The sequence below is a fragment of the Anguilla anguilla genome, chromosome 2 (assembly GCF_013347855.1).
Source record: "Anguilla anguilla isolate fAngAng1 chromosome 2, fAngAng1.pri, whole genome shotgun sequence".
In the NCBI taxonomy this organism is placed as follows: Eukaryota; Metazoa; Chordata; class Actinopteri; order Anguilliformes; family Anguillidae; genus Anguilla; species Anguilla anguilla.
This window is the reverse complement of record NC_049202.1, coordinates 32,938,602-32,961,817: the sequence shown is the minus strand read 5'-3', so window position 1 is coordinate 32,961,817 and position 23,216 is coordinate 32,938,602. Positions and strand designations below refer to the sequence as shown.

General features: G+C 50.7%; 1 protein-coding gene across 14 annotated transcripts in view; it reads left to right on the top strand.

The window, feature by feature from the left end:
• The window catches only part of LOC118219803 (SRC kinase signaling inhibitor 1-like), a 148,754-nt gene that overhangs the window by 37,438 nt on the left and 88,100 nt on the right, over nt 1-23,216 (top strand). Inside the window, exons 1-2 of one of the 14 annotated variants that reach the window (XM_035403237.1) lie at nt 8,303-8,342; nt 12,803-12,857. The exons of 12 other annotated variants lie outside the window; for them this stretch is intronic. The gene's annotated coding sequence lies outside the window, so the exon portion shown is untranslated. Of the gene's footprint in view, nt 1-8,254; nt 8,343-12,802; nt 12,858-23,216 lie in introns of those variants that run through there. One more of the 14 variants, XM_035403233.1, reaches the window with a different exon arrangement.

Genomic DNA, 23,216 nt, shown 5'->3' with positions numbered 1-23,216 from the left:
TACAGTCAGCACACGTGGCCAGTTCTCCTTCTCCCGTGCGCGTGTTTAAGCTCCATTTCTTGAACATTAATAAACGAGCACAATGGCTCAGAAAAGTGATACTCCTGGTGTGTCCTTTGCTGAATTCGCTACAAATCAATCAGTGTAATGAAATTTAAAGCCTGCTCTTTTGTGCTGCTTTATTGACAATGTTCAAAACTGCTAACATCGACTTGCTTACTGTATTGATTGATTGGTTGTTTTGGAAACAGTATCATTGTTGCATTCCGTACTGGACGCCTGGAATTCCCCTCAGGGTTTGTGGCATGTTTGACTAGCGTTAGCAAAAATATGAGACTAAAATTTAAAGACTGTTTGCAAACTAGCGGGTAAGCAAGGCTAGCCTGATTCGTTTATGTTGAGTCAGTAAGTCTGCTGTCATTCTCATGTCACTGTTCATTCAGTTGTTTCAAGGGTCCTCCTCATTTGTGAAAATGTTACTTAATGTGGACCCGTTTTTGTTTTTTAATTAAATAATGCCATCTGCACTTTCGTAGGGCATATGCAGAACTGGGGTGGGGGGACTTGCCAGTGTGAAAATTAGGATGGCTAGTGAGAGTGTGTGTGATGTTGGTCACTTTAGTGTCTCCCGCAGAGTGCGTGACAGTTGTCTGTGATCAATGTCATAATGAAGCATGCAACTGTAAAACATTATTTGTGGTTCCAAGTAACACAAACCCCAGTTGATTTTTACTCCTCCAATGTTGATACTACATCAGTGCCTACACAATAAAATGTCCAACAGTGTTGATTTAACCCTTAACAGATAAAATTTGGTCCCGCTCTGTAATGTGAGACCAGATGTCGTCTATTACTGTGCGTGCTCACACACATGAATGCATTACAGTAGCACCTCTTTGTCTCATATTCACACGTGAAACTGGATGTGCTTTTTAAAACATCCGAGATTAATGTCTCGGGTGTGATAAATATGTCTACCATGAGGGTACACGTGATTCTGAAGGCACATCATTGTACTTCATCAGATATTCTAAGAAGATATGCTAAGAAGACTAAGATGTAAGTGTCCTAATGATACAGTACAATTACACAAGCACGGGAATAGCTCTTAAATGTATGGCCCATTTGCTGTCAAGGCGATGTCATAACAATGCTCTACTGTCTTAGGCGTCAGAGCCATTTAATGAAGGCTCGAATGGCCTGTAGACATATACATTTATCCGTCCCACCGTACACCCTCCTAAGTCCACGCTGTTTACGGATCCACATGACGTCGCGGCGCCACCCATCGACGCCAGTCAGCGCTCCCATTTCCACCTGCTCGCTAGACTGTGACTCTGCTCCTCTGATTTATCTGCTGGCCTCAGTCGCTAACTCATCCCGGCTCAGCGCTCTTTGTTTGACATCATTTAGACTCCGAGGCTGAGCCCTCTCTCTTAAACTCCACTTCTCATCCTCAACATTAGCTCCCCCCCCCCCCCCCCCCCAGCACTTTCACTTTCATCATCTGACGTCTAAAGTTCAGGAAACACGTTCCGAGGTCTAATATCGCTGCTTTCAAGTCGACGCTTTTAGGATATTTCTTGATAAAACATTTTTCTGTCCCTTTGAAAAGGGCCCAGTCATTGTTTCTTGTAGCCTCTGTCCTCTACTTTGGCATAAAACTGAAAAAAAAAAAAAAAGTCAGCTGCTCTGATGGCCTGTCATTGGGGTGTGAGAGGTCGCCCTGTTTTTCGGGGTCCTGCAGGCACTCTCGTTAGACAGGCCCTTGGCCCGTTGCTGCTTCCGTACCGAGTGCGGCTCGCTGTCACAGGGCTCCTTTTCCCTTTGTTATAATTTGGCTGATCCCCAGTGCGAACCCCCCGGCAGATCTCGACTTTCAGGACTTGGCCTTAAGGGAGCGCTTTTCGGACGTGCCCAAAGGTCAGGCGGGCTCGCCCCCGCGGAACGGCTTTCTCGTAGCCCGCTGGGTAATTAGCCGGGAACGATCCAAGCAGCGTTCCTCCTCCCCCCGACTCTCCTTAACCTCTTCCCAGTCACAGATTCCCTCCTCCTTCAGGCTCTGTGATTCTGCATCACAGTGAAAGTGACCACCAGCACCCCCCCCCCCCCCCAACCCACACACACACAGGCATCCATATCCGTGCCATGGCCGTGGTTAAGTGAGACTTCAGGGACCCTTGTTGGCAGTTTGTCATCACAAATGAGCAGTTTCGAAGCTACTGCACCTCAGAACAGTGACCCTGACACTGTGTAAGTTGGCCGGTAGGGGTCAGCTGTATTAATTTGTTATATACGGAGCCCTGTGCTGGGAGCTGGAGAACACAGAGGACAGAGTGAACGTGTGAAGGCGATAAGTGATATGGGCTCGGAGACGGTGTGGCAGAACAGGCCAGGGAGGGACGGAGGTGATTGTGTGTCGGAGAAGAGAACGAGAGAAAGAGTCTGGGAGGAAGGGAGGGAGGGAGGGAGGGGATTGCGTGTGCAAAGAGTGAGAGACAGAGAAGGCAAACGGGCGGATGATTGGATGTGATGGGGAAAGGTGGGGACTGCAGTAGGGGGGGAGCGGAGATGGAGGGCAGGGAGGAGAGGGGAAGACCGTGAGAGCGGAGGAGATCTGGATTAATAGGCGGCTGCTATCAGCCATGCGTCCATTTACCCAGCACACGCCCCTCCCCTCTATTACTCACTTCCAGAGTTCCTCTGTTGGGTGAGGCATGCGTAGTGCGTGTGTGTGTGTGCGCGCGTGTGTGTGTGTGTGTGTGTGGTGTGTGTATGTGTGCGTGTGTGTGTGTGCGCGCGTGTGTGTGTGTGTGTGTGTGCGCATGTGTGTGCGTGTATGGGTGTGTGCGTGTGCTTGAGTGTGGGTGTGTGTGCGTGAGTCTGTGTGTGTGTGTGTATGTGCATGTGTGTGTGTGCACATGTGAGTGCCGGTGCATGTGCGTGCGTGCGTGAGTGTGTTTGTGTATCATATGGTGTCAGGAGTACTAATATCATTAAAGTAAAATGCAACAAAACTGGTTGAAGAGTAATGTTAATATAATGATGCACAGTAATATCCTGTAGCCGTATTCTGCTCCTATATGTGAACTTCAATGCCTCTAGTGCTGCCTAGTTAAAGTGATTCAACTACGCCTCTTTCCAATATAAGGGGCAGCAGAACCCTCTAACGTTTTGTGAGGAAATATCCCACACAGGTGGTATTCAAGCAAATGAAACAGACGCAGGCTGATGTGGAAACAATTGCACAAGTTCATTTGTTGAGACAACTTAATATATGACAGAAATAAAATGAAAGGCTTATCACACATTAAGAACAGGTATAAACAGAATAAATGGCAATTAGCAGTAGACCAGTATCTTTGGATTACCTGCTAAACATAGTAAGATATTGATAATAAACAGTATGATGACAAAAGAAAAAAAGAAAAAAAATAATGGTTAAAAAAAGTTTGCCACAAGTGCAAAATGAATTCTAGTCAGCAGCCACCAGATGTAGCCACACCATGTTAGCAGCTTTTCCCAGCTTGGGGTAAATTTGTGAGAGTTAATTCCTAAAAAAAGGAGCTGATCTGTGCCTGCATCTGGCTCAGTACGAAGGAAGAGAATTAACGGAGATGCGCTTGCCTGTATTAACTTTAGCCTGTTTGTTTCATCGGGTTTTTGTGAGAGCAGAAGCAAAGGGCTTTGTTTTACGTTGTAATGCGGCATTTAAGCGGCAATGCATCACGCTGCTTAAATGAATATTCAGAAATACGCGTTTAATGGCCTTCTGTCCCGATCTTCTCTTTCGAGTGGAACACGTGTTGTCAAGAATTGTAAACTGCATAACTATGCTGGGTTATAGGCAAGTAAAAAATGTAGAATTAAGCAAGCATGCAAATGATTTACTAACGTTTTGCAGATGTTTGTGGAAAGTGAAATCTTGGGAAACATGTTTGAAGCGGCAATTATAAAATCGCTTTTAACACTGACAAATTTAAAACGCAGCATGAATTATGACGTGCTTCCCTTTTGTCATTTCTGCAACATTCATTTATTATAATCTGATTTCTGGTTAATTTCTCCTTTGGAAATGACAGCTTCAGTTTCAAATGTTTATGTGATGGCCTTTAAGGAAACTAAATATATTGCAAAAATACAGTTATGATTATATTATATCATTATGCAATTATAAATATATTTATGATTTCAGGAAAATATTGCAATATCTGCTTAGTATATTTATCCATATATAATGTATATACAAGTCAGCAATATCTTGGTTATATATTTAATTTAAACATATGTTCAGTATATTCCATTTTTGTAAAGGGGGACCTGCAGTGGGTCAGATTGAGTCTTGTAACCATGGTTGAAAGACAAAATGAATAGGACCCTGTTTCTCTTTCTAGTCTAAAGCATGCTGGTGTGATCATTGCTACACATCGCTACACCTCTTTGTACCGTCATATGTCACAATGCGGGGTGATCCTCCCAAAAGGGGGATTTTGGTCAGCGGGGGTTGCCAGTTCCACACACGAGGTGGCTCTCTCTGATGGCCGTGCTCCTCTCAGCCCTCCAGGCGTCTGTGCTGTGCCTGCCGGGGGTGGGCTGTTCCCCCCCCACTGCGGAGTCCTCGCGAGGCGTGGTTCCAGCTTCAGCCCGGCGCCGCCGCGCCGACCCGCGTCCTCGCACCCTCGCAGGTCCTCGTCCCGACATTTTAATCAGTCGCTACCCTTAATGAATCATTCCGAATCTCCGGCGGACCGCAGAACGGAACGGAACGGAACGGAACGGAAGGCCCCCCCGGCGTCGCGCGAACTCGGATACGCGGCGTTCGTTCCAAAAATATCCCTTTTTTTAAAAAAAAAAGGGCCTTTCGGTTCGTTGTTTCCCAGACCGGCGTGCCCGTTTCCTTTTCTTGTTTTAATCGTGCGCGTTTTTCCCCCTTTGCCCCTCGAGGAGTCCTCGCGCTCCGAGGCGCGTTTCTCACGGCGAAGGCAGGAGTCTGCTTGTGTGTAATTACACGCTGCCTAAACAGCCCTCCGGGGCCCCTGCTCACCGCGTCTCAGACGTAATAGGAGGAGCGGCGACGAACCGTGAAAGGTGTTAAGCTGCGCCTGATGTATGGAATGGAGGCGCCGGAGGTGGGAAGCGAGGACGGGCGGAGGGGAGAGGAGAAGGAAGGCGGAGCTGGGAACGAGGAGCGCGCGGGGAGAGGCGAGAGAGAACGGGAGTCGACGGAGGGGCCGTGCGGTCGGGAGGCGTCGATCTGACGGCGAGCGAGGGGGATGAGGTGCGGCGTGTCGGCGAAGCGTCGGTAATTTGTGCTCCTGCTCGGGGCTTCTTGACGCGTGAACCTGCCTCTGTTGGGAACGCACATGCACACACTGACGTGGATTTTCTCCCTCTCGCGCTCACGCGCATGCACACTTGTTCCAAATCGGAAAAGACACGCACGCACATAGGCACATGTATTCATGTACACAGGTACATGCACATGCTCTCACGTGCACACACACATGCGCACACACACACACACAGAGGCATGCATGCTCACACACACACACACACACACACAGGCATGCATGCTCACACACACACACACGCACAGAGGCATGCATGCTCACACACACACACATACGCACACACACACGCACACACACACACAGAGGCATGCATGCTCACACACACGCACACACACACACACAGAGGCATGCATGCTCACACACACACACACGCACAGAGGCATGCATGCTCACAAACACACACACACACATACGCACACACACGCGCACACACACACACAGAGGCATGCATGCTCACACACACACACACACACGCGCACACTCTCTCAATCTCTCTCTCGCCCTTTGTCAGACCAGCCGTCAGCACCAGATGCACCGTCCCTGCCTCCGCCCCCCCCCCCCCCCCCCCCCCCCACAATGCACCGCTCTCGCCGTCTCCCCTGCCATCCCGGCAGCTCTGACAGAGAGCCCGACGCAGCGAGGTCGCCGGTCTGGAGGCGGCCGCCTCTTTCCAGCCATTAAAGGAGACCCGAAAAAGAGCGGGCGGTGAGCGCTGTGAGGGTTCCCATTCAGCGGGCCCACAATGGCCGCCTTTGTGACAGGCAGAGAGAAAAAAACAAGAGCTCCCTGGAAAAAAAAACACGGGGATCAGTCATGTTCATTGTCACTGCCCCCCCCCCCCCCCCCCACCCCCCCCCCCCAGCCAGCGCGGCTCTTCAGTGCTCGGGGCTGTCGGAGCTCCCGTCAGAATTACGGCGCATTAGGAGGTCGGAGGTCGGCGCTGCTCCTGCGCGGGGCTGTTAAAAAACGGGGAAGCCGGCTCCGAGCGGGCAGCCAAGCGAGCGGCGCGCTCGGTTAGCGCCGCTAATGAGCTCACCTCCGCCCGCCTGGAACAATGGCGCCACGCCGCGCGCTTAACACTTCGCCTGACATTTGGGCCGCGTTCATTATCCCCGAGCAGCGTTTGATAATGGCTGATAGTCACTTGATTCGTGCATAAGGTTATTACTTTGTTGTGTAGAGCGCTCGTATTGCTGCGTTGTATGGGGAAGTGCGTACTGCATGGTGAAGGTGGAGTGTGCTCATGTCACTGTGTTATAGGGGGCAGTGCGTACTGCATGGTGGAGTGTGCTTATGTCACTGTTATATGGTGCAGTGCGTACTGCATGGTGAAGGTGGAGTGTGCTCATGTCACTGTGTTATATGGGGCAGTGCGTACTGCATGGTGAAGGTGGAGTGTGCTCATGTCACTGTGTTATAGGGGGCAGTGCGTACTGCATGGTGGAGTGTGCTCATGTCACTGTGTTATACGGGGCAGTGCGTACTGCATGGTGGAGTGTGCTCATGTCACTGTGTTATATGGGGCAGTGCGTACTGCATGGTGAAGGTGGAGTGTGCTCATGTCACTGTGTTATATGGGGCAGTGCGTACTGCATGGTGGAGTGTGCTCATGTCACTGTGTTATACGGGGCAGTGCGTACTGCATGGTGGAGTGTGCTCATGTCACTGTGTTATATGGGGCAGTGCGTACTGCATGGTGAAGGTGGAGTGTGCTCATGTCACTGTGTTATATGGGGCAGTGCGTACTGCATGGTGGAGTGTGCTCCTCACTGTGTTATATGGGGCAGTGCGTACTGCATGGTGGAGTGTGGTCATGTCACTGTGTTATATGGGGCAGTGCGTACTGCATGGTGGAGTGTGCTCATGTCACTGTGTTATACGGGGCAGTGCGTACTGCATGGTGGAGTGTGCTCATGTCACTGTGTTATATGGGGCAGTGCGTACTGCATGGTGGAGTGTGCTCATATCACTGTGTTATATGGGGCAGTGCGTACTGCATGGTGGAGTGTGCTCATGTCACTGTGTTATATGGGGTGGTGCGTACTGCATGGTGGAGTGTGCTCATGTCACTGTGTTATATGAGGCAGTGAGTACTGCATGGTGAAGGTGGAGTGTGCTCCTCACTGTGGTATATGGGCCAGTGCGTACTACACGGTGGAGTGTGCTCATGTCACTGTGTTATATGGGGCAGTGCGTACTGCATGGTGGAGTGTGCTCATGTCACTGTGCTATATGGGGCAGTGCGTACTGCATGGTGGAGTGTGCTCATCACTGTGTTATATGGGCCAGTGCGTACTACACGGTGGAGTGTGCTCATCACTGTGTTATATGGGGCAGTGCGTACTGCATGGTGGAGTGTGCTCACGTCCAGTTCCCCACATCATTCAGCGTGAGGAGGTGCGGATGCCTAACAGCTACAGCGCAGACCCTGATCAGAGCGATGAGCGGTTTTGCAGGGATGGACTGGAGTGAGATAGACAAGCGGGGACACTCGACCGGACAGGACGGGAGAGAGACAGTGTGAGGAGCTGGCAGGTTTCTGCGCTTCTCTCTCTTCTGCCCCGATTTTCGCTCAGCCCGTCCTCTCCTGTCGTCTCCTCCCTCCTTCATCTTTTAACTCCATTCATTCATTTCCGTACCTTTTTTTTCTTTTTCACCTAAATTCATTTCCCAATTCGGCTCAATTCATTGTCATTTCCCCACCTCTAGCTTTGTACTACACTACCCACTTTCGGTTCCTTTTACACTGTCTTCTCCTCCCTCTTCGCCTGCTTCCTCCCCTCCCTCCCTCTCTCTCTTCGTCTCAATCCCTCCCTCCCTTCCGCTGCCCCCCCCCCCCCCCCCCCCCACCTCTCTTGCTCTCTCTCTCCTCTCGCGTCTCGGTGAATCTCTTCAGTCAGCGTCGGAGCTGAGGGGCTGAGGGACGGATGGAGAGAACGTGACGGTGACCGGGAGGAGAGAGGACGGAGAGGTGGCAGTGGAAGGAACCAGGTGGGATAGGACGTAGTTCCCCCCTTTCTCTCTCTTTCGGTTGTTCTCCCCCCCCCCCCCCCTTTTTGACGGCACGCGGCTCCTCGTTCCTGCGATCGCGCCTGCTTGCTTCTCGTTCCTCTCGCTCCTCGGCGTTGCGTCGGGCTGAGCGCGCTCTGTGCTCCGGCGTCGAGGCCGAGCGCGGAGCAGGGGGGCGACGCTCGCGTTCCTCTGAGCGCTGCTCGGCGTGCGGTTTTGCGCCGGCGATTTCTCGGCGTGCGCGTGCGCCTGCCCCCGCCCGTCAGTCTGTCGCTCTTCCCGCCTACGCTACGCGCTGTCGCGGCCCGGTCTGCGCGCCGGATGGGGTCGGGCAGAGCCGGCGGGGTCCCGCGTCGCGTTCCTCCTTCGCCTCTTACAGGTGGAGGAAGCCTCTTACTTGGCCGCGGAGAGGGACAGGGCAGAGTTGCGGATGGCGAGGGCCTGTGGGGACGTCGTCACGACGGGGCGGGTTCTGCCACAGGTTCTTGGAACCGCGCTGGGCCGCGCCGCGGCGTCTGGGCTGCTCTCCCCCGCGTTGCGTTGCGGACACCTGCGCGTTAGTTCGGTCCTTGTCGCATTACGCTGTTGGGTGCTGCCGAGGACTGTCACTGAGGGCGAAGGGTGGGAGACGTGCTGTAGGAGGAGAGGCGCAGGGAGGAGACATACGGGCGCTCGGCGGACAGCCCCGAGCCGCAGCGCCGCGCGGCGGAGCGAACGGGCCAGTCGGCCGTAAACCTTCCATTTCCCCTCTCCGCGAACGCGCCTCCGTCGCCGCGACAGCCGGAGGACCCCGTGCCGCGGTAGCACGCCCGCCGCCGCCGCTGAGCGCCGCGGCTAGCCTGGAAGGCATAACGCAGACAGGTGGGCAAACCCGCTCGCTCCCGATCGCTAATTAGCCGGGCTTCGCTTCCTCGTCCCCTGTCCCGTCACCAGGCATCGTCACGCGGAGAACGCAGCCTTCCGGAGCAGCGTCGCGCGCTAACCGCTCGCTCGCTCGCGAACCGGCAGCGAGCGCTCGCTCCGCGCCAAGCCGTAGCGGCTGAAGTGATTTAAGCGCTGCGGCCGCTCGGTGTGCTTTTCCTGGGCTGCGGCAGTCCTCCCTGGCGCAGCACGCCGGGCTCTGTGCCTGCTCGCGCGCGCGTGTCGGCTCTCCGCTCGCTGCTCTCTGTGGGGGGAGGCTCCGTGGTCACATGGGCGGTCAGCCCTGCCTGCTCGCTCGTTAGCCTCCGTTCAGGAAAGTCAATGAAGTGCACAGCTCTCGCTGCTGTCTTTCTTATTGCGGGTGGTTTCCGTTTAACCGAGGGTGGTTCATGTAATTTATTTCCCCCCCACTGAGTAGACATGAACACCATGTGATTCGCAAGCCCTTCCGGTTCGGGAAAGTGACAGAGGGCTCTCCGAATTGCTGGCCCGCCTCGCCGAAACCGTCGGAGACGAGCGACTGGAGCGGCGGCAGGCGGCGCTAGCTAGGGGAAGAGGACGGGGGTCAGAGCCACCGCAAGACGGTACAGTAGCTGTGGCCGCGGTGGGTGGGGGGGAGCGGGAAGCCTCTTTCCCGCCGTTTCTCCGGCGGCCCTCCTCCCGCCTGCCGTGGGCGGGGCTTAACCGGCTCCGTCGAACGGCATCTCGTTTCACCTCCGCGCCCGCCGCCGGGGCCTCGCCGTCCACCTCGTTAGGCGATCAAATTTAATTTGAGCGGCTGCGAGGGAACGGGAGCTGAGGAGTTCTCCGGGTTCTGCTCCCGGTTCTGCTCCCGGTTCTGCTCCCAGTTCTGCCCCCGGTTCTGCCCCCGGTTCTGCTCCCCGGTTCTGCTCCCAGTTCTGCTCCCGGTTCTGCTCTCGGTTCTGCTCCCGGTTCTGCTCCCGGTTTTGCGCGAACGCCGCGGCCGCCGGTCTCCCGGAGAGAGAGGGCGTTATCGCTCTCTCTCTCTTTATTTCTCTCCTCTCCTCCTCCTTCTCCGAGTCCGTTTCCTTCCGTGTCCATTTGGGTCTGCGCTGAGAGCATCCTAGCTCTCTCAATCATCATTCGCCCGCCCCTCCTCGGCCTGTTGCCGCACCTCCCGCGTTCAGTTTCCAGAGACCCGGACGCTTGCCAGTTGTGAGGCTGTGGACTAAGTATGTATTTGTAAAGCTACGCCGCGCGAGACCGTCTGAATAAATCATCGTCCGATCCGAGCCGTCACTGAGGATCATGTGACCGGGGCCTGTGCATGTGAGTGTATGGGGTGGTGCTGCAGCGTGTGCTGCAACCCCAAAGGTGGCATGTCACCGTGCAGGAGGGGAGGGGAGGGGAGGGGGGGGGGGGGGGGTGGGGATAGTGGAGACAGGCCCAAAGCCACCCTGACAGGGCCGCGCCCGTGACGACCGCAGACCCCCCCCCGAAACCGGGCAGGGGTCCGGGGCGCGCGACAGCTGTTCCCGCCTCTCAAGCGCAGCTGCAGCTTTACTGGCACCGGAAGGAGGGAATAAAAAGGAAGGAAGGAGGGAGATGGAGGGAGATGGAGGGAAGGAGGGAAAGGGAGATGGAGGGAAGGAGGGAGATGGAGGGAGATGGAGAGAAGGAGGGAGATGGAGAGAAGGAGGGAGATGGAGGGAAGGAGGGAGATGGAGGGAAGGAGGGAGATGGAGGGAAGGAGGGAGATGGAGGGAAGGAGGGAGATGGAGGGAGATGGAGGGCTCGCACCGGAGAGGCTGAAGGGGCGGCATGTGGACCGCAGATAGGGGCACTGTCGGGCGGCGGCGGGTGATTCGAACCCGCTCCCCCGCCCGCCTCTCAGCGGCGCAGACGGCGGCGGCTGACCCGGCTGTCTGTCACGGGCCAGCGCAGATCCCCCCCCCCCCCGTTGCCACCTGTTGAAGCGCTCGGCTGCGGAAACACAAGCCGTCAGACGGGCTCTCAGCGGGGGGGGGGGGGGGGGGCGCGAGCACCAGCACCAGCGCAGGCATCCGGCAGCTCTCTCTCTCCGCGGATAACCAGCTGCTTTGGGCTATGAGCACGTCTGCGCGCCGGGAGACGGAGACACACCGCTAGTGTGTGTCATGAGATGAATCACACAAGAGGGGTCAGGAAGGTAAGGAGCAGGATGATGTAATCTGGAGAGGATGCAGAGAATAGCGAGGATAGCGAGCAGAGAGAGAGAGTGAGAGAGGGGAAAAAAAAACCCCCCAATGTTGTTTTTTAAGAGGGTACTGCGTTCAGCCTTTTTACAGACCGCAGGGCAAGTGGGTCTGAAATATAGTGCACTGTCACCGAGGCTCTGATGTGGAAAAGACGGATGATCTCCGCCAACAGAAATGAACCCACGGCTAGAAATGAAATAAAGCCCGAGGAGGAGCAGGCAGAGAGAGAGAGAGAGAGAGAGAGAGAGAAAGATGGAGAAGGAGGGAAAAAAAGGGAGAAAGAGAGAGCGAGAAGGGAAATATATGGAGTGAATACGGGGAGAGCTGGAGGAGGAGGAGAAGGAGGAGGAGGAGAGGAACAGACGGAATCGCGGTTGAGGGAATACCGGCATACCTAATGGAGGAATGTTTACCTGATTTACCGGGCTGCTAATGCCAGCCTGCCTTCCTGTCGCCCCCCCCCCCACTTCCTGTGTTTTATGGCGAACGTATGCGGGCTTCCTGTTCGACCGCAGATTAAGAGAGGGGTGCGCGAGCACTGAGTGATGGGAGGTATGGGTGGAGGGGGGGGGGGTTAAAGATGGAAGGAACGGGGGGGGGGGGGTGTAGGAAATGAGAGAGAGGGCCACACGAGGGAGAGCCCGATCGAGAGGGGGGGGGGCGGTAGTATTTACCGGGAGGAGGCCGCAAAAAGGAGCCTACGACCGAGACGAAGGCAGGCGGAGGGGGGGGGAAAGAGCGCGATCGATGTCTTCCGAATCGCGGGGGGTCGATGCCTCCTTTCCGGCACGAACCGAGCGTTTCCTTGGCGCGAGCGGCCGGGCGAGGCTCAATATTTGTCTTCCCGGAGCCGAGAGAGAGAGAGAGAGAGAGAGAGAGAGAGAGAGCGGCGGAGGAGGGAAGTGCCAGAGCAACGGGGGCCTGGGAGGGACTGAGGAATAGAAAACTCTCGTCTTTCACCAGCCGGGGCCCGGGAGCCCGAGAGAGATTAAACTGAATAATTTATGCCCGGCGCTCCGCGCTTTCAGTTTGAATCAATATTCATCGGACAGCGTCGGAATTTTTAAAGGATCAGTGTTTATTTTTTACACCGCCGCGTGTTCATTTTATGCGATGACATTAAAGAACGCGTGTCGTAGCGTTAATAGCGGGAAGGCAATGCGGAGTCCGTTTGTACTCTTTTGGTGTTGTGGAAATTTTTCGAGCAACAAGATTCAATATAGTTTAGTCAAACTAAACTAACAGTTTAGTTCATTCATTCATTTATTCGTTCAAACAAAGTTTGTGCGTAATTTTTTGCTCTTTCTCTCTCTGTTCCTTCAGAACTGAGTCTGAGCCCAAAACATTTTGGATGATTTAACAGATGGAGACTAGGGAAGTAAGTAAAGCTAAAATTATGTGGCTTTTCATCCGCACTTTTTTTGGCCACTGTGTTTACATGAAAACTTTTATCATTTAAATGATATGAAGTTTCTGCAGAGACACATCCCCCATGTCTCTCCATTGCTCATAACTCATGTGAAATTAAGCTGTCTTGTCCATCAGAGGTGCTTTTTAGCATTTTAAACACGGGCTATAACAGAAAAATGCCTGAGGAATATATTACATGACATGCTGATTTGGGAAAATGCACAGAGCGATCGTATTTCAATGATAGTAGGTGTACTCAGGGAATAGTATTTTAGATGTAAAATGTACACTTAATACTTAGGTGCACTAGGTCTGGTTGTCTCATTTTCCCTCCTCAATAATTGGTCCTGACTCAAATAAATTCATAGATTTTCTAGGTCCAGATCACGAGTGACTAAATATCTGTAATAAATACAAGCAATTGTCCTTGAACATAACATGTTAGCTTATGTGTGAATATGTGGGGAGCATTTAGGTTCACAGAAAAATGAGCTAGTGGAGACATTTATATCCCACTTTGAGACTGAAGAATAGACTTAAAACCTGTAGTCATTTTATATGGGAATTTTATGTGGTATGTATTCATTTTATATGGTATTGCTCAGTAAAACTGTGCAATCCAATCTGCTATGTGTTTTCCCATTAATTTTAAAAGATTCTAAAATTAATTTTTACAGGCCGTAGTGCTGGAAAGAAAGAAATTATCCGGGCCTACTTATAGTCCTGGCTGTGGTAATCAGCTTCATTATTAATGAATGTTACTGAAAGCACTCTGTGGAAACTTCCGTTGCTTTCTTTTGACGTACGCTCACCCGTTTTCTCCTGTAGTCTGTCCAAACTCCCAATTATTTTTTTACTCCCTCTCTCCCACTTCTCACTGTTGCACGCCGGAACGACAGCAGCCCCAGTTCCACTCACTTTTCCTCCCTCACACACTCTCTCGTTCCTCTCCCAAAGTTCTTACCCCCAACAATTGTACTCAATTTTACTCGCTGTCAAATTGTTCTCAGACCTACCCCACCCACCCCCCATCCTGCTCTGTGTTGTGCTTCCTGGACCCTGTAGTGGGCGTGACTGGGCCCTTACTTTCCCGGATTAGCTCCCGTCGATGTGCACTGTGTCAGCGGTTCCAGCTTCTAAAAGCAATGAAGCCCAAAATCAGGGGAATTTTCACACTGCCACCACTGTTGCCCTGACACCCATTAATAAACATGGGGGTCTGAAGGTGGCTGTCAGATGGAATCCAGTCAATCTAGAATCTAATTCTTACCATAGAGTGCTGAGAGCCCTACAAAGGGATACCTGTATGACTGCAGTGCCACCTAGGGAGGGAGGGACCCAGTAGGGAGGGTACTTCCTACCTCATCGCGTAAGAGTCCTCTGCTTCATTTATTTGACAGGCAGTCCCCTGGGCCAATGCGCCGCTTAGGCTCAAGAGTGAAAATAATAAGCGGGCTGGGGATTGGAGGATGCGCTCGCTAAGCTACGCCCTCCTGAAATAACACAGGATGTTGCGCCTATAGGCCCGCTAATACGCTTTGGCATTATAAATCTGGAGAAAAGGAAATATAGAGGATTGAGCGTTAGAAAAATAAGAAAATGGGCGAGAGGATTAGCATACTGACGGATCTTCGAAAACTGCTGTATGAAACAGCTGCAAGTGCCCATCCACCTGGCTGTTCTCACGAAATCGATCCGGGTGCCTGCAAACAACGGCCCTTCGGGGAGTAATCACGCGTGATTGATCGAGACGCTTCCACAGGACGCCGCTCAATCGGCGCAGGCCCTCCGACGGGATTGATCGAGGGCCGCCGTTCGGTAGGAAATGATAAAACCGCGACAGAATCGCCTCGCGCAGCACGGCAAAATGGCACGTTTCCTGGGATTCTAGGCGGCGAATGTCGAAGCAGGCTTTCTCGACATGTGCTGCGGTGTCAAACGCGAAGGCCTCGCGAGGGAGCGTTGAGCGGCGCGTGGCAGGTGGGCATCGACATGACTCCGAAAAAAGAGGAATTTTTGTGGGCGCGTGAGTGCGGTTGTGTAAAGCCGTGTAGAAATCCTGCGCGCAAAAGTATAGAAAACCTGTGTATGTACTTATCTTAAGGATCTCATTTCGTCCTGGGTCCTCTCCGTGCTTGATTTATGCAGACTGTAAAGAGAGTGTGCAGAAGTCTGTAGCATTTTCCAAACCTGCTGCAGTAAGCTGTTGTGGGTAAAACTTTTTTTTATGGAAAGGCCGAATTCTTTTAAGATCTGACTGAAGAGCACTAAATTTTAAACAGCAAAAAGGCTAGGTTCCTTCGGGTTCTTCGGTTTCCTCCCACAGTCCAAAGAGATGCAGGTAGGCTAATTGGAAACTCTAAATTGCCCATAGGTACAAGCGTGGGAGTGAATGGTGTGTGTGTCCTGCGATAGATTGGTGTCTTATCCGGGGTGCATTCCTGCCTCTCGCCCAATGCATGCTGGGATAGGCTCCAGCCCCCCCAGTGAACCTGCTTGGGATAAGCGGGTATAGATGATGGATGGACGGACGGATGGATGGATGGATGGATGGATTATAAGGTCCAAGTGTCTCCCTCGTCTTCTAAATGAACAGTGTCGCTTAATGCTTACAGGTCTGACGTTGAACTTTTACAGCGGTAGCACACAAGATAATTACTGATCAGGTACGGTTGTCTTGGGACAAGCATTTTGATTCTGCGTGATGTCTGACTCCTCTTCGTGACGCACGGGTGCGTTAACATGAGCAAAAGACAGGCAGAAGCTACCTGTCAACCCCTGGGGGAATTTTTAAGAGATGAAGAGAGAGAAGTGGGGGAGGGGACTGCATGAAATATCTGCCATCTTACCCCTGTGATGCCGGAAATTCCTGGAAAGAAAAGCGTGGGGGATGAAATCCTTTGGAAAGAGAATGCGATGTGTGAAAAGGACAGCGTGTGGGAGTTCTGGAGGGGTTTAACCCTTTAAGGTGTAAGATCACAAATGCGTGATTAGAATGCTCTTCACTGAACATTCTAAAGCTGATGTAACAGTCATTACTGACAATTGAAAGCAATCGAGTTCTAGAATACTGACTTTAAATATAAAAATTTAAAAAATTCCAAAAAACCTGCTCTTCAAAGGTTTCAGGTGTGAGATCACAAATATGTTATTAGAATGCTTTTTACTGAACATTTTAATGCTGATGTAACAATCACTACTGGCAATTGAAAGCACTGGAGTGCTAGAACACTGTGTTCTAGAACAACATTTCAAAAAGTCCTACTCTTCAAAGGGTTAAAAAGGGAAGACTGAAGATGGCAGGAAGGGAGGGCAAGACCCGTGTTTTACCGGCATAAATGCACCGCGCCCAAAGTGAATTTCCATTTCAAAAGCAAAACAGGACGGCAGGCTGTGTTCGCTCCTGCACGCCAGTGCATCTCCGATGATATCAGAAGGCCAAGCCACCCTGCGGGGGAAGTGGTCACAGTTCCCGGGTTACCCAGCAGGCCTTGCGCACGGTGATGTTTAGTATGAACGTGCCTCCCATGAGCAGTGTGATTTTTGATGTGAAATTAAGATGGCTGTGTGTGTTTCTACAATTCTGTGGTATAAATCACCCAGTGTAAATCGTGCCACCAAGTGTTACAGCTTGTTAAATAGATAATGCTGTACAATTTGTAGTAAAGTCGATCAGACACAGTCTGCAATTCTCAAATGTGCCGTGTGGCTACAGAATGAGCTCATAGTTACAGAAATTTGTAATTCCAGTATGCCTGGGGCCCCTTATTCCGGGACAGGTGGAACTGAATGCTAAAAAGAAACAGTAAATGACTAAGTAAAAAGTTATTGAGTTAATATATATGGTGGGTGTGCGTGTGTGTGCCTGTGTGTGTGTGTGAGCGTGCGTGTGTGTGCGTGCGTGTGCGTGTGTGTGTGGGGGGTGTGTGTGTGCATGTGTGTGTGTCTGCATGTATGCGTGCGTGTGTCTGCATGTGTACGTGCGTGTGTATGCATGTGCGCCTGTGTGTGCGTGTGTGTGTGGGGGGGGGGGGGGGGGGGGGGGGGTGTGCATGTGTTCATGCGTGTGTGTGTGTGGGAATGCATGTGTGTGTGTGTCTGCATGTGTGCATGCGTGCGTGTGTGTGTCTGCATGTGTTGCGTGCGTGTGTGTGTGCGAGAATGCATGTGTCTGTGCGTGTGTGTGTGTGCATGTGTGTGTTGTGTGTGTAGGGTCATGTCCCTGCTGGAGATGCATGGATGTGCTGATATGCACTGGTGCCGTGGGACAGTGCAGTGCGGCTGCAGCTGCAGTCTCGTGGAGCCGAGAGGCCAGGCTGCTGAGAGGGATTTGACGGAACCGTGACCAGGAGGATTAGGATCAGTGACATCAAAGGCAGCCAGGGGCCACCTGGGGCCACAGGTTTACTGCAGCCACCGGGGACCCTCTGCACTGAATAAGTTTAATGTCATAAGCCTCTCTCTCTCCCTCTCTCCTCTCACTCACTGTCTCTGTGCCTGTCTTCCTCTTTTCAGCTCCGTTCCCTCTATCTCCATAATTTTCTTCCCTTCCCTCATCGCTCTCTGTTCCCCGGCTCCTCTCTCTCACTCCCGCTCAGCGCAGAGCACTCAGCCCGCTGAGCCACAGATTCGGTCCAGTGATTCTGCTTACCAGCGCATATGGAAATCAGGTCATGGAGGCAGGAGGGGCTCAGATGAATACTGAGTAGGAGCAAAGGAGGAAGGGGAACAGGTGAGCTCAGCCAAGGAGTGACGGAGAAAGAGAGAGAGAGAGAGAGAGAGAGAGTGAGCGAGAGAAGCCAACTTTTTCTTTTATAACCCTTTAGTGAGTCTGTAGGTAAAGAGCAAGATTATTTCCAGATCTCATGTTATTCATTCTACCCTCTCAATTTCTCATCAAACCAAACAGGAAAAATTACAATATGAATAAACAAACCAAAAAAACGAACAACAAAGGTTTTCCTATTGGTATCAAACATAGTCTTTACAGTCTGTTTGTACCTCAGCTATCTGAAAATCCACATAATAAATGACACCACCAATTTTCAACACAGAGAGAGACAAAGACAGACAGAGAGAGTGAGAGAGAGAGAGAGCATGAGTGCCTAGCATTTAATACACAATGATTCAGTCACAATTCAGCAAGTCAATACCCCTCCAGCAGTGCATTATTGTTGTTGGTTGACTAGGATTTGATGTAAGCTTCCTTTCACTATATGACTCAAAATCGTAGCTTTGCTTGAATAATGGCTGAGATTCTCTTGGTTGACCTTCATTTATTCAAGGTTATTTTTTGACTTAGAAATTGTAACCTTACCATGTACCTAATCAATCAATGGATTTGTTGACTTAGTAGTTGTATTATTCATCATAGCATAGAATTAAGCCCTGCACAATATCCCCTGCAGCATGTATGAATATGAATCCCCACAGAGGTCATGTGACCAGACTGGCTCTCGCATTAATGCACCAGTGCATACTGTCATGCATTAGGCTGTGATCAATGAGACAGTCAATAAACAGAATGGAATCAATCTGGACAGATACATAGTTCAAGTCATAAAAGTCACTGTAATCTTTGGTTTTATAGGCTTTTGCTAAGCACTGTTTGAGCAGCATTTGGTTGTGGCTGGTATTCTAAGTCCAGGTAGCTGAACTTACCATGAAGATGCATTTATACTACGTGTATTTATGCTTTCAAAAGAAATTCAGTGAAGATGAATGTTGAATACCACATTAAGGTTAAATTCATTTGGAAGGTGTTCTCATCTTCTGCTGCATTGGAATAGTGTTGGATGATTTTGCATGTAACCTGTCATGTGTGTACACCAGGTCATGTATGTGTGTATGATCTTGCAACAAATATGTTGAAGACCTGGTTGCAAGTGGGTTCATGACCAGGTCATGAGTCTGTATATGACCCGGTCATGAGTGTCTGTAACCATGTCATGATTATTTATGTAACCTGGTCGTGTGTGCATGACCTTGGAACAAATATGTTGCTGACCTGGTTTCAAGATTACTCACAGCTAGGCCATGACCTCATCCAGTAGTGGCACTGGGTCCAAACATGGGTGTACTGGAGAAATGTGTGTGGACCGAGGAGGAGGGGGAGCAGTGGCGGGGGGGCGATTGCAATCACAAACTCGGGGGTGGGAAATCTCTCATTTTCGGTTGTACCATCAAAAACTGTGTGCGTAGGACACCCAGGATGCAGCACGCTGCCGCCAGAGACCCGGTCGTGAACGTTGGTACGACCCGGTTACGAATGCGTTGGTACGACCCGGTTACGAATGCGTTGGTACGACCCGATTGCACACGTGTCAACGGCCTCACTCTGAGCATGTGCACAACACGGGTGGATAACAGGCAGCGAGCTCCATCCTCTCTCTCTCTCTCTCTCTCTCTCTCTCTCTCTCTCCCTCTCTCTCTCTCCCCCCATCTCTCTCTCTCTCTCTCTCTCCCCCATCCTCTCTCTCTCTCTCTCTCCCCCATCCTCTCTTTCTCTCTCTCTCCCCATCTCTCTCTCTCTCTCTCCCCATCCTCTCTCTCTCTCTCTCCCCATCCTCTCTCTATCTATCTCTCTCTCTCTCCCTCTCTCTCTCTCTCCCCCTCTCTCTCCCCCCATCTCTCTCTCTCTCTCTCTCTCTCTCTCTCTCTCTCATCATCCTCGCTCCAGTAAAGCCGGTCCCCAGCAGCCATTAGCCGTGCCGTGCAGCTACGGCAGCCGATTTAGCCGGAGACGCGGGGGGGGGGTTGGGGGGGGGGGGTTCTGAACGGAGGCAATTACGGAGCGGGCCCACCGGGGACCGCCGACATCAGCACCGCGAGCTTTACCGCCGCGCGACGGGCGCCGCGCCTCTCTCTCTCTTCAGAAACGCGCCTCTTCTCTCGCACTTTGCGGCTCGTGTTCAGACGAGCCCCTTGATCTGTCTTTTTTTCTCGCCAAACGACAGGGTGTTGCGGGACCGTCTGCGCACGAAAGCACGGGGAGAGGCTGACGAAACCGTGCCTCCTCGCCTCGCGTCGCCTCGCCTCCGTCAGCCTGCGCCTTAAACGAAAAGCTCGCGTCCTGCGTGGGGGAACTGAACAGACTGTCGTTAGAACCAATCTGCCCCGCTGCGGAACGTCTAGCCCGTTTCCAGGGAAACAGGTTTCTTCGGTTAATGCAAATTTGAATTTCTTTTCTTCTTTTAATTTAGCAACTTTCAGCCGGTGATTTTGAATTGAGCGCTTAATGCAAACCCCGTTTCGATTAAAACCTGAACTGTATGTCCATTTTCCTAGACTGTCGGTTTCAGAGATGCTAGAAAGCAAAGCATCGGGTATTTGTCTAAGTATCAGGTGATAGTCTGTGAAACCGGAGAGGCCTTTGCTATTAGAGCGTGAAACCAACAGCAGGTTTTAAACACATCAGGATGATATACTATTCAATGAATAACTGGCTCCAAATGTTGGATGACTTTGTGAAGGTTCAGTTTCAGAAGGGCCTAACAGATTGGGAAAAGAGAATGTACAGAACTTAGAAAGTACACCAATTTAAAGAAAAGTAATGCTTCACAGATCAGAACCATTATTTCAGAGAATATTAAGGGAACCATATTTTTAAATAGGCCAATCCCATATTGTAGCTCTAAACCTTTAGTGAAGTTTTTTTTGGAACAGTGGGCTTTTCAATCTCATTTGACTGTTAAGAATTATTTTCCCCTTTCCAAACATCTTCTTTTCACTGACGCACTATGTTTGGGTCCTTCTGCAAAGTGCTTGATTTTGTTGCGAGACCTCACTCCTGGCTGCCACACACACTGGTATTTTTTGAGCAATGAAAAGTGTGACACATTTAGTGCACCCCATGTCATAGTAGTGATGAAAAAGGAGCTTGATAAAGCATGATTGATCCATATGGCTTCATGGCCTTTGGGTTGACTTGTAACTTTAGTGACTCCGAGGTCTATATCGCTGAAGTTCTAGTGTAAATCAAAGCGTCTATCCCTCTCTGGCGCGGTGCCAGGCAGCCAAACATTGTGAAACTGATATGAGCCAGACAGAGGGGGGGACTCTGTTCACGGTGGCGTCTGGGAAACAAAGATTGCGGTGTAACAGCGGCGAAGCAGGGAGGAAGAGTTCAGTTCGGTTCTGCTTGGAACAAAACAATTGAATAAGAAGTGTTCCCTCTCCCTGCGAGACTTCATCCGGACTGTCCCCTCGTTCCCCTCCCCGCCCCCCCGCACTGAGCCAGCAGATGTCCTGCAGTTTGAAGTGTTAATCAACGTGCATGCATGCATTCAGAACACGTTTTTACCTCAGAAGATGAGTTAGCCAAGCAGCTTACACTGACCCAGGCCACTGGAGCCCTGCCAGATTCCCTAATAACTTTCTCTGTTCTCTCTCTCTCTCTTCCCCCATCTCTCTCTCTCTCTCTCTCTCTCTCTCTCTCTCTCTCTCCTCCCCATCTTTCTCTCTCTCTCTCTCTCTCTCCTCCCCATCTCTCTCTCTCTCTCTCTCTCTCTCTAAGCAGAAATTGGTTCATAATGGCATGCTCAGTGGGTAGGGCCTGGGTGTCTCCATCATTGTGATTTCATGTCGAGCTCCGATTTGGTTTGCTACCTGTGCAATGCCTCTTTGCCTCTGTCTGAAGACTGACAGTGGAAGAATTGCCACTGTCTCTGATGGTGGGAGAATTGAATTGCCTCACACACGTTTCACTGTAAATGAGAAGCTTTCATTGGGAATCTTCCCTTCAATGGTAGGGAGTGACTGGTCAAGATGCAGCATAATTAGGTACTGCGGTATACAATCTATGGGCAAGTATACATTTGTATGACGGCTTGGCTGAATAGTTCTGAGTGGCTGGGAGGTGGGCATTATTTGTCCATATACCCCTGGATATGAAATAACGCTGGTAAAAAATCTCCATTCCAATTGGAAAAGAAATTCCAAAAAATGTGCATCAATGGTCTCAATCAATGAAACAAGCAATGTTGAATGACTGTAGAGAGTAGCTAGTCTATTTATAGCTGGGGTTAGTCTGGGGTTGTTTTTCATGGTTTGGACTAAGCTGCTGAATTCTAGTGAAGGAAAATCTTAAGGCTACAGCATGCAATGACATTCTAGATGATTATGTGCATCCCCAACAGTTTCGGGAAGGCTCTTTCCTGTTTCAGCATGACAGTGAACCTGGGCACACAGCGAGGTCCATGTAGTACTGGTTTTGTCGAGAACGGGGTGGAGTAACTTGATTGGCCTGCACAGAGCCCTATCCTCAACCCCTTCGGAATAAATTAGGAAGCCAACTGTGAGCCTGGCCTAATCGCCCATTCAGTGCCCAACCTCACTAATGCTCTTCTGGCTGAATGGAAGCAAATCTCTGCATCAGTGCTCCAACATCTTCCCAGAAGAGTGGAGGTTGTTATAGCACTAAAGGCTGGACCAACTCCATATTAATGCCGATTAATGGATGAGATGATGTAGCCTATGTCCACACACTTTTGGCCATATAGCTATCCGTGTTAGCTGTGAGACTATTTTGACCTAAAACCAAATTGAATTTTAATATTACTCACATGATGTGAGTGACAGGATACCTAGCATAAAGCTAGATTGCTACAGTATCTAGCTTTGATTATAATTATGCTTTTTGTTGGTAAGCCGCTGCATAAGCTGGACAATGACTGAGCGACTGAGCATTACACAGTTTGAATGCCCTTCGCCTTGGGCAGTTTTACTACTGCACTTCTGCATCAGGCATTCACACTGTGTAATGCCCAGCCCCTCGGTCAGTGCACTTCGTGTACACTTAGTGTACCCCTGAACAAATGTATCCAAGTGTTGCAATTTGTTCATTTTGTGTATGTTTTCATTAATGTCAGCAACCACTGAATTTATAACGTTGTGTAGGAAAATAAAATTTGAATGCAAGCCTAGACATGACTAGACGTTAAGAACAAAACTGTGGGTTTGAATTTCTTAGACTGACAAATAATGAAAAACAGCCTTTAATTACATTACATTATTACATTACAGGCATTTGGCAGACGCTCTTATCCAGAGCGACGAATTGTTATCGGTAGGCAGCCCCAGTTCTAATAATCATCCCTAATTAATATAAAATCATTTCAGCACAATTATTAAGAGGCTTAACTTTAATGAAATAATAGCACCTATTTTTGGTCCTGATTTTTTTCATAATTCGTCATTTGCTTTCACAGAACAAAACAGCCGTGGGTTGCGATTCGCATACATTTAAACCAAAGCTCCATTTTAAAGCAAAAGGCAACCTGTCTGCCAAATTATTTTTACAGTGAAGCTGCCTGCATAAAATCCAGGC